General features: G+C 38.1%; 3 protein-coding genes across 5 annotated transcripts in view; 1 reads left to right on the top strand and 2 right to left on the bottom strand.

Annotated features, from left to right (window-relative positions):
• The window catches only part of LOC143711142 (uncharacterized), a 376,270-nt gene that overhangs the window by 218,927 nt on the left and 146,158 nt on the right, over positions 1-11,185 (top strand). The gene's annotated exons all lie outside the window — the stretch shown is intronic.
• LOC143711160 (uncharacterized) overlaps positions 1-11,185 on the bottom strand; it is a 312,783-nt gene that overhangs the window by 234,699 nt on the left and 66,899 nt on the right. The gene's annotated exons all lie outside the window — the stretch shown is intronic.
• LOC143711084 (uncharacterized) overlaps positions 1-11,185 on the bottom strand; it is a 276,637-nt gene that overhangs the window by 248,146 nt on the left and 17,306 nt on the right.

Genomic DNA, 11,185 nt, shown 5'->3' with positions numbered 1-11,185 from the left:
TCCTGTAAGCAATGACGTAGCTTAGACCTTGGAAATGGTATAACTGCTGTGATATTTGTAACTGTAAGCGGGGCGGCCTACGAACTCCTGTGTGAGTCTTGAAGCTGACTTCTGCTGATGAAACTGCAAACTATCTTCAGTAAAACTTGTCTTTAATTTTTTTATAATTCTGACTCCGGGTCTTGATTCTTCATATCTGGTTCTGGGTCTTTGACTGTATACCCCTTACAGAAGTATGGATACAAAAAATAACAACTTTTGTATAAAAAACTATGCACAACTACATTATTGCCTAAATGCAAATCTTTTGGAACTCCATGTATAATCAGATTGAATGGAAAGAGGTCTGGAGTTTCCCAAGTCAACTCACCTTTATTTATATAGCGCTTTTTACCATACAGATTGTATCAAAGCAGCTTCACAGTGGCAATCTGAAAATTCTGCAACAAAGTTTGTTTCTAGAAGAAAATGGCGTTATCGTCCACCTTAAGGCAGATCAATAATATTGTTGAATATTAAATATTTACCAAGTAAATACTGTCTCACTAATAAAGTTAAAGAAGTTATATCATTTATTTGATTTACTCAGTGAGAATAGTAGTCTTGAGATTTTTTAGAGACATGGAGACTACATGCGTCTTTTGTAATTTAGAAAGGAATCTATAAAACATTTATTTTATGAATGTGTATTGGTCTGGATTGACGTTGAATATATAATATTTTAATTCACAAAATCAAATATTCAACTGTCCGGTTAAGATATAATTTTGTTCTGAGCAAAATTTGGTGGTTAACTTGTTTTAATTATGTATGTATTATTGCATATAATATTGCATTGCATATAAGTGCTGGTCAACTAGTCTAAAATTAAGAAAATAGGAACATTGTGTGTACATTTAAGATAGGCTAGCCTACTTCATTTATTATTCCAATATCCAAATATGATCCTAAATCCCACAGAAAAAAAGTGACAAATAAAAAAGTTTTATTTGAGACTGGCTGTCTTTGCATTTGAACACAGCACATTTTAAACAGGACACGCATTAGCTGAATAAACTTTAGCCAATACAAACATATTTATAGACAATAGTTGACAATGAATAGGAGTATGGGGAGGCTGCAGACCTGGGGCCTCATTTATAAAACTCTGCGTAGGATCCTTACTAAAAGTGTACGTGCGCCCGAAAGCCAAAAATGTCGTACGCAAAAAAATATTCAGACTTATAAAACAGTGCGTACACCAGAATCTGCGCAGAATTCACTTTATAAATTCCAGTTAGCGGAAGATTGTGCGCACATGCGTCTCCTCCCCGAAACAACCATAAATGGAGCTTACAACGCCTAGTTTTACTATGCATATCCTCATCTGCATATCATTTGCATATGATTATTCATCCACGTGATAACATGTTTAACGGTACCAGACATTACGAAAATATGAAATACGGATGTCATTAATAAAAAATTATTTAATAGCCTATCTTTGCCTTGTTTTTGAATAAATAAATCAAATAGTGTAAAATACATTTCAGCTAAAGGTTTTCTCAATCTTTTCCGCCAAATAGTATTTTTAATTGATTTATATTTTTAATGGAAAAAGACAGACCTTGTTGTGCATTATTTGCACAAAATTATTTTCTCAGACAATCTGCTATTATCATGATAAGCAATTCATCTCTGTAGTTAAAACATTAAAACATAGCATGCCAGAGGAGAGGAAAAGTGTTCAAAAGCATTGCATTCACAACAAATATTTATATTTATTGAATATAGCCTACAAATGTTGTAACTTCTCAGTAATGATTTCATGTAGTTTAAGTGTTTAACACCATTAATGAGATTGGCATATTTAATCTAAATGTTTAGAAGTAAAACATAGTTTGAATCATTCTTTTATTTATTTAAACTGTTATTGTGAACATGCACTGTATTTATGATTAGGACTTATAATGAAGATTTACGGTTTTAGATAGGCTGCGTCAGTTTCACTAAACGGTCCAACGTGCTCGATGGCGCGGACATTTAAGAAGGGATGGATGTTTGCTTCATGTGATAGGCTTGGTGAGTGAAATTATGTTTGTATTATCTTTCTGTATATGTATAATTGTCTTTAGATTTTCTGTCTAAAAGTGACCAAAAAGGCATTTAACTCCAGTTCACCATCGGTGTCGCCAAACTGCTCCATCTCCAAAACGTTCATACGCATGGGTCAGAGTTTGCGTGCAGGTGCGCAAATTTTCCCGTCAAGTTTGTTTTTATAAATCACAACTTATGCGTCGGAAGTAGCGTACGCATCTTTCAGGGCCTGTTTTGTGCGTACGCAATGGTTATAAATGAGGCCCCTGGAGCCGGTAGATATACGCCCCAGACAGTTTTACACCCCTGTTGTTCCTGATGCGTCCAGTAGGGGGATATACTGCGAAATAACATCATTAAAGGTGGGGTATGTGATTTGCAAAACGGCCGGGAGATTTTGAAAATACATAACTCATAAGGTCCTACCTACTTGTCCTCCAACGCTGGGTCTGACTCCACCCATTCGAAAAACATGGACGCGCAATCAAGCACGAACGAAAACTCAGATGCCCATACATAAATACAATCGCTCACATCAGCTTCCTCCTCAAACAGGTTGTTTAGCTAGCTAGTTCTACATATGGCTGGGCTATAACGTTAGAACAGCTACAATTCTCGTGCGCAAATCGTCAGTAAAGACAGTTCCCTGATTAGTAGTAAATACTACAAGTTAATCGGCTTCTCACCTGTCAAGCAGAAAAAATGCCACAGCTGCATCTGTTGGTAGTCCTTCCTGGTCCTTCAGTTGCCGCCAACGTTGAAAAGCATCGCCTAGAATGACCCTTGTTTTAGACCTTTCTCTTTCGGCCGTTTTGTTCGCAATTGCTCTCTCGAAAATAGATTTCCTTTTCTGTGATGGTGTCTTGTCTGACATTCTCCAAACAGAAGCAACTATACCTTCTCCTTCTCTCTCTGTACCGGGGCGACTTTCACTTCCTGTAACTGGGTCACGAGCTTTGAGTATGCGCATTGCGCACGAACGGGCCACGCGCGCGAGGGGGGTGGGGGGAGACTGTTTGAGTGACGCATTTACTGTCCAATGATTCTAGACGGTCTTGAAAATGATTGGCTGGAGTTTTTCGAGTCCTGCCCGTTCCACAGATGATTAAATTGCTTAATTTTCATTTCAGTGCTTCTAATTTACAGCCAGCAAGTGGGTCAGGAATAGGATTTCAAGTGATTTTGAAAAAATGGTCAAAAAAGAAAATCACATACCCCACCTTTAAATCGACGCTCGAAACGTACACATTAATAACCGTCCAGTCCATAGATTTTGAATAATTTTGTGTTCTTTGTTAATTTAAATATTGTTGTTCCTGATGCGTCCAGTAGGGGGAGGCTGTACAACGACAAGAATTGAGGTATGTTAAATAATCTGCTTAAGTTATTGTTGTTTAGCAATGATGCAACATTTATTATGTATAAACGATTAGTTAGATAAAGCTAGGGTAGGTAGATATCAATTCATTTCTATATATCTATCTATCATTTATTTTGAGAGACAAAAAGTTATTGACGGTCAATTTGATGTTCTGTCTGGCTCAAACTCAGCTAACCATGTGTAGGTTTACCTGCCCCTCGTCTTCTCTTCTCACTTTCAAAGTTAATTTTCTTTTTAATTTCCCTCTGTTGCCTGTCTTTAGCTTGCGTGAGATGTGCTCCTCTGGTAAGACCCTGTTTACTCCTCGCATTAAAACATACTCCACATGGTTTCTGGGGCAACATTACAGTAGATATTGGAATTTTTTTTACAGTCTATGTAAGTCTATATATGTATGTAAATCTCTCTAAGTAAAGAGTTCAACTGCACACTCACTCAAGTATTTTGATTATTTCGAACGTCATACATGATAAAACCCACGTTAAAAACTTTTCCCATATGGTTTGAATGTCGACTCTGGTTTGAGTTGTTTCTTAAAATTGTGGTCGCAAACAATTTTACATCACTGAATAAGAGACAAACATGTACCAAATGTCTTTAAAGGGTATTTATTTTCTTGAAAGAAAAGGCCAGCGGTCATACAGTCATACAGAATGGCTGCAGAGTGTGACAGAGAAGGGAGGGCATCCTTTCTTCTTTATAGTTGACTCCCTTTATGTCATCATGAACAACATGTCCCATAACTAACACATTGTTGCATCCTACTACTAATGTGTAAAAGGCCCTTTGTCTCAGTCATACAGTCACACTTACTTTTTGTCAAGTCACGTATACAAGGCCATACACATACATACACAGATAAGGGTTAATAGTTCTTTGTTCCACCAGCAGAGAATCATGGGACTCCACATGCAATCCTCGTGCATTTTACTACCTTTATCGAATTACTATGAATATAAGAAAATGCACATATATAGAACATATTAAATTGCTTCCACATAATCTTATAAATGAGTTGATCTAATTATCTAATTTATATCTTAATATACATTTTTTCTTAAAATAGCTTACTGATCTGTACTAAAATGTAGGGTATGTGCACTTAATGTGGGTTTTATTGTACTCTGTCAAGTTCGCTTTAACTTGCATCTCATAAAGGTGTGTGTTTGCTTTAGCTACTTAAGGAAATGAAAACCACTCTCTCCCTCTCTCTCTCTCTCTTTCTCTCTCTCTCTAAACTTGGTCAACCACACCTTTTTTGAAGAAAAAGATGGCTGCAGGTGGGAGAGGGGCTGTCACAGTGCTCCTAGGATAATGTTTGCTCACAAAGATTTTAAAGCCTATTCATGTTGATCCAGCTCGGATGGTTGGTAATATCATTCCACTGCTTCATTTAAATGACAACCCGTCAAAATTTGAAGACCTGGGATACAAACAAACAAACAATGATTTGGCAAAGGCAAGCATCGGCTATGGAACCTACACACTGACTGTGACTTTGGTCTACCCATCACTTTATAATAAGATTACCAAGACTAAATCAACAACATCGACTCAATCATCTCTGACAACTGGACTTATTATTGCCATATGTTTGATGTTATCCGGAGACATCCACCCGTGCCCAGGCCCGCACCACTTCGAGATGCTAGGAGAGGCTAACCTACGCACAGAGGACAAACGCGTCACTCATACCTTACAGGTATGTTCAGGTACATCTCTGTTTTCCTCTACACAACATCCTGATCCTCTCCTTTTTCTGTACCCGTCGTCAACTGTGGCCGAGCTGTCTGTCCGGGGAGGCGATGGCGAAGGTGTGGATGCGCTGGTACCGTGGCGGTCTGGCACGGGGAAACTCCGGGTCAGAGGGTGTGTGTTGATGTGTCGGACAGAAGCTTCAGTTGCCAGTCGGTGGGACAACAGCGCGGTACAGCCTTGGTCTCGCATGGGAGCGGGAGGCATGATCAGGACACACAACAACAACAAACTTTTCTGAATGGCCGCTCCGTCACCATGGTAATGGCCGTAAACAGGAAGCAGCTGAATCCAGGGGTAGCCAAACACCGGAAATGGGCGTTCTTTCAAACTGTCAATCACTCGAGAATAGTTTGGGACCCTAAGGCAAAACCCAAAGGTCTGCTGGGTGGGCATTTAAATATAAGAAGAATCATGTCAAAAACAGAACAAGTTAATCACCTGTTACTTAAATCAAATCTGGATTATCTCTGTCTATCTGAGACCTGGCTCTATAATAATGCTGCAGCACTTAACATCCCTGGCTATAATATGTTCAGGAGAGACAGAGAAGGAGCAAAGGGTGGTGGTGTCATGATATACATAAAAAAACAATAATCAGTGTCAGGAAATTCAATGGTTGAATGATCATGAACTGGAATGCTTGGGCTTAAATATCATACTATCACCACAAATGTCTTTTACAATCATTGTGGTATATCGTTCCCCCCCCCCACCCCCCCACCCCCCCCCCCCCCCCCCCAAACCTTCAGATGTCACTTTTTATGAAAAGTTGGAAAAATTACTGAAAGAATCTAACTTAAACAAAGAGACCATTATTTTGGGGGATATCAACATAAACTGGGAGGACAAATCATGTAGAAAAAAGCTAAAAAAAAAAAAAACTGACAAATTTGATCTAGTCCAAATGATCAAAGCAGCACCCAGATTGATTTAACATTTAACAACCGACCTCAGAGAATATTTAAATCATACAATATGTTAGCTGGTCTTTCTGATCACAATTTGATCCTTGTGGCCAGGAAGCTCTCAAAAAATAAATTTAATTATTCTGTCAGAGAGCGTCAGTTTGTTGGAATCCCAAAAAAACACCAGGAAGGATTTAAAAGTGCGGTCCAGCAGATTGACTGGGATCAAATATTGTTGGGAACAAATTGTGAAATGGATTGTGAATCTTTTGTAGCGACAATTGAGAGAACAATTCAATATTTTAGCTGTAAAGTTAAACACAAACACAATAAAAACATTCTTCCCTGGATGAACTCTGACAAATGCAAACTAATGAAAGAGGGATCTTGCGTTAAAAAATGCAATTAAAACTAAGTTAGCTAGTGCTAAAAATCTGTTTACAACATTGAGGAATAAAACTGTTAAAGCTATACGCAAGGCCAAAGCAGATTTTTTCTTGATTATAATAGAAAATGCAAAGGGGGATTCTAAAACAATTTGGAACCAACTGAAAAAACTTGTAGGACAGGACCCAAACAGGAAACAACTTTTAGAAATTAAGATAAATGGACAAATTACAAATAACAAAAACAAAGTTGCAGATGCCTTCAATAATTATTTTATTGAATCTGTATCCACTATTGCCCAAAGCTTCCAACCTACCAATTTATAACCTAGGCACAGTCACAGAATCTGAAGTCTTACAGACAATAAGAACACTAAAAGCTTCCAGAACTAGAGACATATTTGGCATAGATACAGGTCCTTCTCAAAAAATTAGCATATTGTGATAAAGTTCATTATTTTCCATAATGTAATGATAAAAATTAAACTTTCATATATTTTAGATTCATTGCACACCAACTGAAATATTTCAGGTCTTTTATTGTTTTAATAATGATGATTTTGGCATACAGCTCATGAAAACCCCAAATTCCTATCTCAAAAAATTAGCATATCATGAAAAGGGTCTCTAAACGAGCTATTAACCTAATCATCTGAATCAACTAATTAACTCTAAACACCTGCAAAAGATTCCTGAGGCTTTTAAAAACTCCCAGCCTGTTTCATTTCTCAAAACCGCAATCATGGGTAAGACTGCCGACCTGACTGCTGTCCAGAAGGCCATCATTGACACCCTCAAGCAAGAGGTTAAGACACAGAAAGACATTTCTGAACAAATAGGCTGTTCCCAGAGTGCTGTATCAAGGCACCTCAGTGGGAAGTCTGTGGGAAGGAAAAAGTTTGGCAAAAAACGCTACACAACGAGAAGAGGTGACCCTGAGGAAGATTGTGGAGAAGGACCGATTCCAGACCTTGGGGGACCTGCGGAAGCAGTGGACTGAGTCTGGAGTAGAAACATCCAGAGCCACCGTGCACAGGCGTGTGCAGGAAATGGGCTACAGGTGCCGCGTTCCCCAGGTCAAGCCACTTTTGAATCAGAAACAGCGGCAGAAGCGCCTGACCTGGGCTACAGAGAAGCAGCACTGGACTGTTGCTCAGTGGTCCAAAGTTCTTTTTTTTCGGATGAAAGCAAATTTTGCATGTCATTCGGAAATCAAGGCGCCAGAGTCTGGAGGAAGACTGGGGAGAAGGAAATGCCAATGCCTGAAGTCCAGTGTCAAGTACCCACAGTCAGTGATGGTCTGGGGTGCCATGTCAGCTGCTGGTGTTGGTCCACTGTGTTTTATCAAGGGCAGGGTCAATGCAGCTAGCTATCAGGAGATTTTGGAGCACTTCATGCTTCCATCTGCTGAAAAGCTTTATGGAGATGAAGATTTCCTTTTTCAGCACGACCTGGCACCTGCTCACAGTGCCAAAACCACTGGTAAATGGTTTACTGATCATGGTATTACTATGCTCAATTGGCCTGCCATAGAGAATCTGTGGGATATTGTGAAGAGAAAGTTGAGAGACGCAAGACCCAACACTCTGGATGAGCTTAAGGCCGCTATCGAAGCATCCTGGGCCTCCATAACACCTCAGCAGTGCCACAGGCTGATTGCCTCCATGCCACGCCACATTGAAGCAGTCATTTCTGCAAAAGGATTCCCGACCAAGTATTGAGTGCATAACTGAACATAATTATTTGAAGGTTTACTTTTTTTGTATTAAAAACACTTCTTTTATTGGGCGGATGAAATATGCTAATTTTTTGAGACAGGAATTTTGGGTTTTCATGAGCTGTATGCCAAAATCATCAGTATTAAAACAATAAAAGACCTGAAATATTTCAGTTGGTGTGCAATGAATCTAAAATATATGAAAGTTACATTTTTATCATTACATTATGGAAAATAATTAACTTTATCTCAATATGCTAATTTTTTGAGAAGGACCTGTATGTGCATGCTGAAATAACTCAGTTCCACATTATTAACACCAGTAACCAGAATTGTCAATCTCTCCATTATTGAGGCAGTATTTCCAAATGTGTGGAAGTCAGCTGCTGTTGTTCCAATTTTCAAAGATGGAAATCCATTGTCAGTGAACAATTACAGACCAATCAGCATCACACCTACAGTGTCAAAAGTCGCAGAGAATCTAATTTCCCAACAAATAATAACACATTTGAATACCACTACATTTTCCCTTCATTCAATGCAATTTGGTTTCAGAACTCAACATTCTACGGAAACTGCTCATTGTTTTTTTCATAGAAAATATGAAACATTTACTGGATAAAGGTGGCGCGGTTGGAGCTGTGTTTCTCGATCTAAAAAAAGTGCCTTTGACACTGTAAACCATAAAATATTATTAACCAAACTAATGGATGCAATAAAATGGATAGAATCATAACCTTCGAATCGCTCACAGTCAGTGAGGATCAGTGATTACCACTCACCGCCCCTTGTCATGTCCACAGGGGTACCTCAAGGTTCTATCCTGGGGCCTCTGCTATTTTCACTTTATATAAACTACCTCCCTTCAGTTTGTCCTAACGTCTATATTCAGATGTGCGCACACGATACAGTCATTTATATCCATGGTAAAAACACAAAACAAGTTGCTGAAAAACTTACACAGTCAATGGCCTATGTCTCTGAATGGCTAAATCAATCCTGCTTAAAACTTAATGTAAATAAAACAGTCTCAATTTATTTTTCTAAATCAAACATTGCAAATAATCAGGCAGATATTTATGTGACAGGGGAAAAAATAAAAGTTGTGTCAGAATTCAAGTACCTAGGCATCTTAATAGACTCTAAATTAACTTTTAAATCACAGATAAAAAAGGTCTGCAATCGAGTTCAATTTAATATCGCAAATTTCCGGTTCATAAGATCGCACTTGTCACTTCAGGCAGCTAAAATGTTCATGTACAGTATGGTTCTGTCTCACATCCCTTACTGTCTTACAACCTGGTCACAGGCAAATAAAACAACACTAAAATCTGTAAAGAGTCACTTTACAAACAGACAATTAAAATTCTGGATAAAAAAAACATCAAGATATCTCCATTGTGCCATTTTACAAAAGCACAAGCTTTTAGGTTGGGAAAATGTCATCAAGTATTCAAATCGTTGTCTGTTATACCAAATCATCCATGGTCTGTCATCTTGTAAACATCAGGAACACCACACAGAGGGTAACACGAGGGTCGGCCCGACGAGACTGTGTTGTTCCTCTGCGGAAAAGTGCTTTTAGTCAGAGTGCCTTTTCAGTGACAGCAGCACAGGAGTGGAACTCTGTCCCTCAGAACATCAGAGAACTCACCACATACACTCTGTTCAAAAAACATCTAAAAAACTGGTTCATAACACATCAGATTTGTCAGCATTAATAAGAATAGGTATCCTCCCTCAACCCAACTGTGCTGCCACTTGTGTCTATGCTGTGTCAATGTATGTCTTTATATTAGTATCAATTTTAACAATGTCTATTATAGCAAACGTGCACACTGTATTTATCAAGATTGAAGAATTATGTCTGTTTTATTGCTTTTTAAATTTGTATTGTTCATTGTAAACTTTTTATTGTTGTTTTAATTAGGTAGACAATGTTAAGATCTGTCCATGAACAACAGATGAAAAATAGACTTTTGGCTAATTCTGTTGCATTTACAGCAATGTCAATTAATGTACACTGTCCCTGTCAAATAAAAAAATAAAAAATAAAAAAAATCTTGTATAAACTATAAACACCCATCTCTTTTTTTTTACTGCATTCCAAATCAATAGCTTGTCTAGTAAATAAACGACTTACAGAGACATAAATGTTTTTAATGTCATTTTCAATTTTCTCCGCACAGTCCACGATCAGTGGCCAAAAGAAATCAAAGTGGCTTGACATTTTTCCCAAAAGTGTTCCACCAAGTGCCGTTGTACTTTGAAAATCAGAAGCAAATTGATGTGATCCACACTCAACTGACATCAATTCTGGGCAACACACTCACACACACAAAGTGATGTTTTATTTATGTTTTACGGCATTGAACTAAAGTTTACGGTATAAAACTGGCAGCTGGTTGCAAGCGATTTACCGTACAAAATATGGTAGTAATATTTTAGATTTTACGGCAGTGAAATAGATTTTAGATTTTACGGTAGGGCAGCAGAAAAAACAGGCAAGCAGAAGGCTAGTGATAGTGATTTAGATTAATGTGACAGACACAATTAGATAATATCAGATATCTGCTTGATGAGTACGATATATTCAGCGATATAAACAACAAGGAGTGATAGTAAATAGAGATTCAAAACGGAAAGCTATATGGAGCCTTCAGACGCAAACCACACACCAGCAATACAGCGAGGTAGACAGGAGCAATCGATCCACGAGTAACAGACATTGCATGAACAATATACAAATGTAAAGTACTTTAAATAATGGTGGTAATCAAATCATTTGATAAAACTATCAATTTAGTTTAAAATGTTGTTTCTTGGCATGTCTTTTTATCTTACACCATTAACCCTCTGATTATTTAGGTAGGGTCCGGATAGTCAAATCTAGCCTAAATCAGAAAGTACTCGTCCGCCCGCAGCTTGAAGCTCTTCGGGAATGACGGAGAAGACACCCTAC

This window comes from Siphateles boraxobius, unplaced genomic scaffold, assembly GCF_051911475.1.
Source record: "Siphateles boraxobius isolate OS27281-9 unplaced genomic scaffold, OSU_SipBor_1 49, whole genome shotgun sequence".
Classification (NCBI taxonomy): Eukaryota; Metazoa; Chordata; class Actinopteri; order Cypriniformes; family Leuciscidae; genus Siphateles; species Siphateles boraxobius.
Note: the sequence above shows the minus strand (reverse complement) of the source record. Positions and strands in the feature narration are given on the sequence as shown.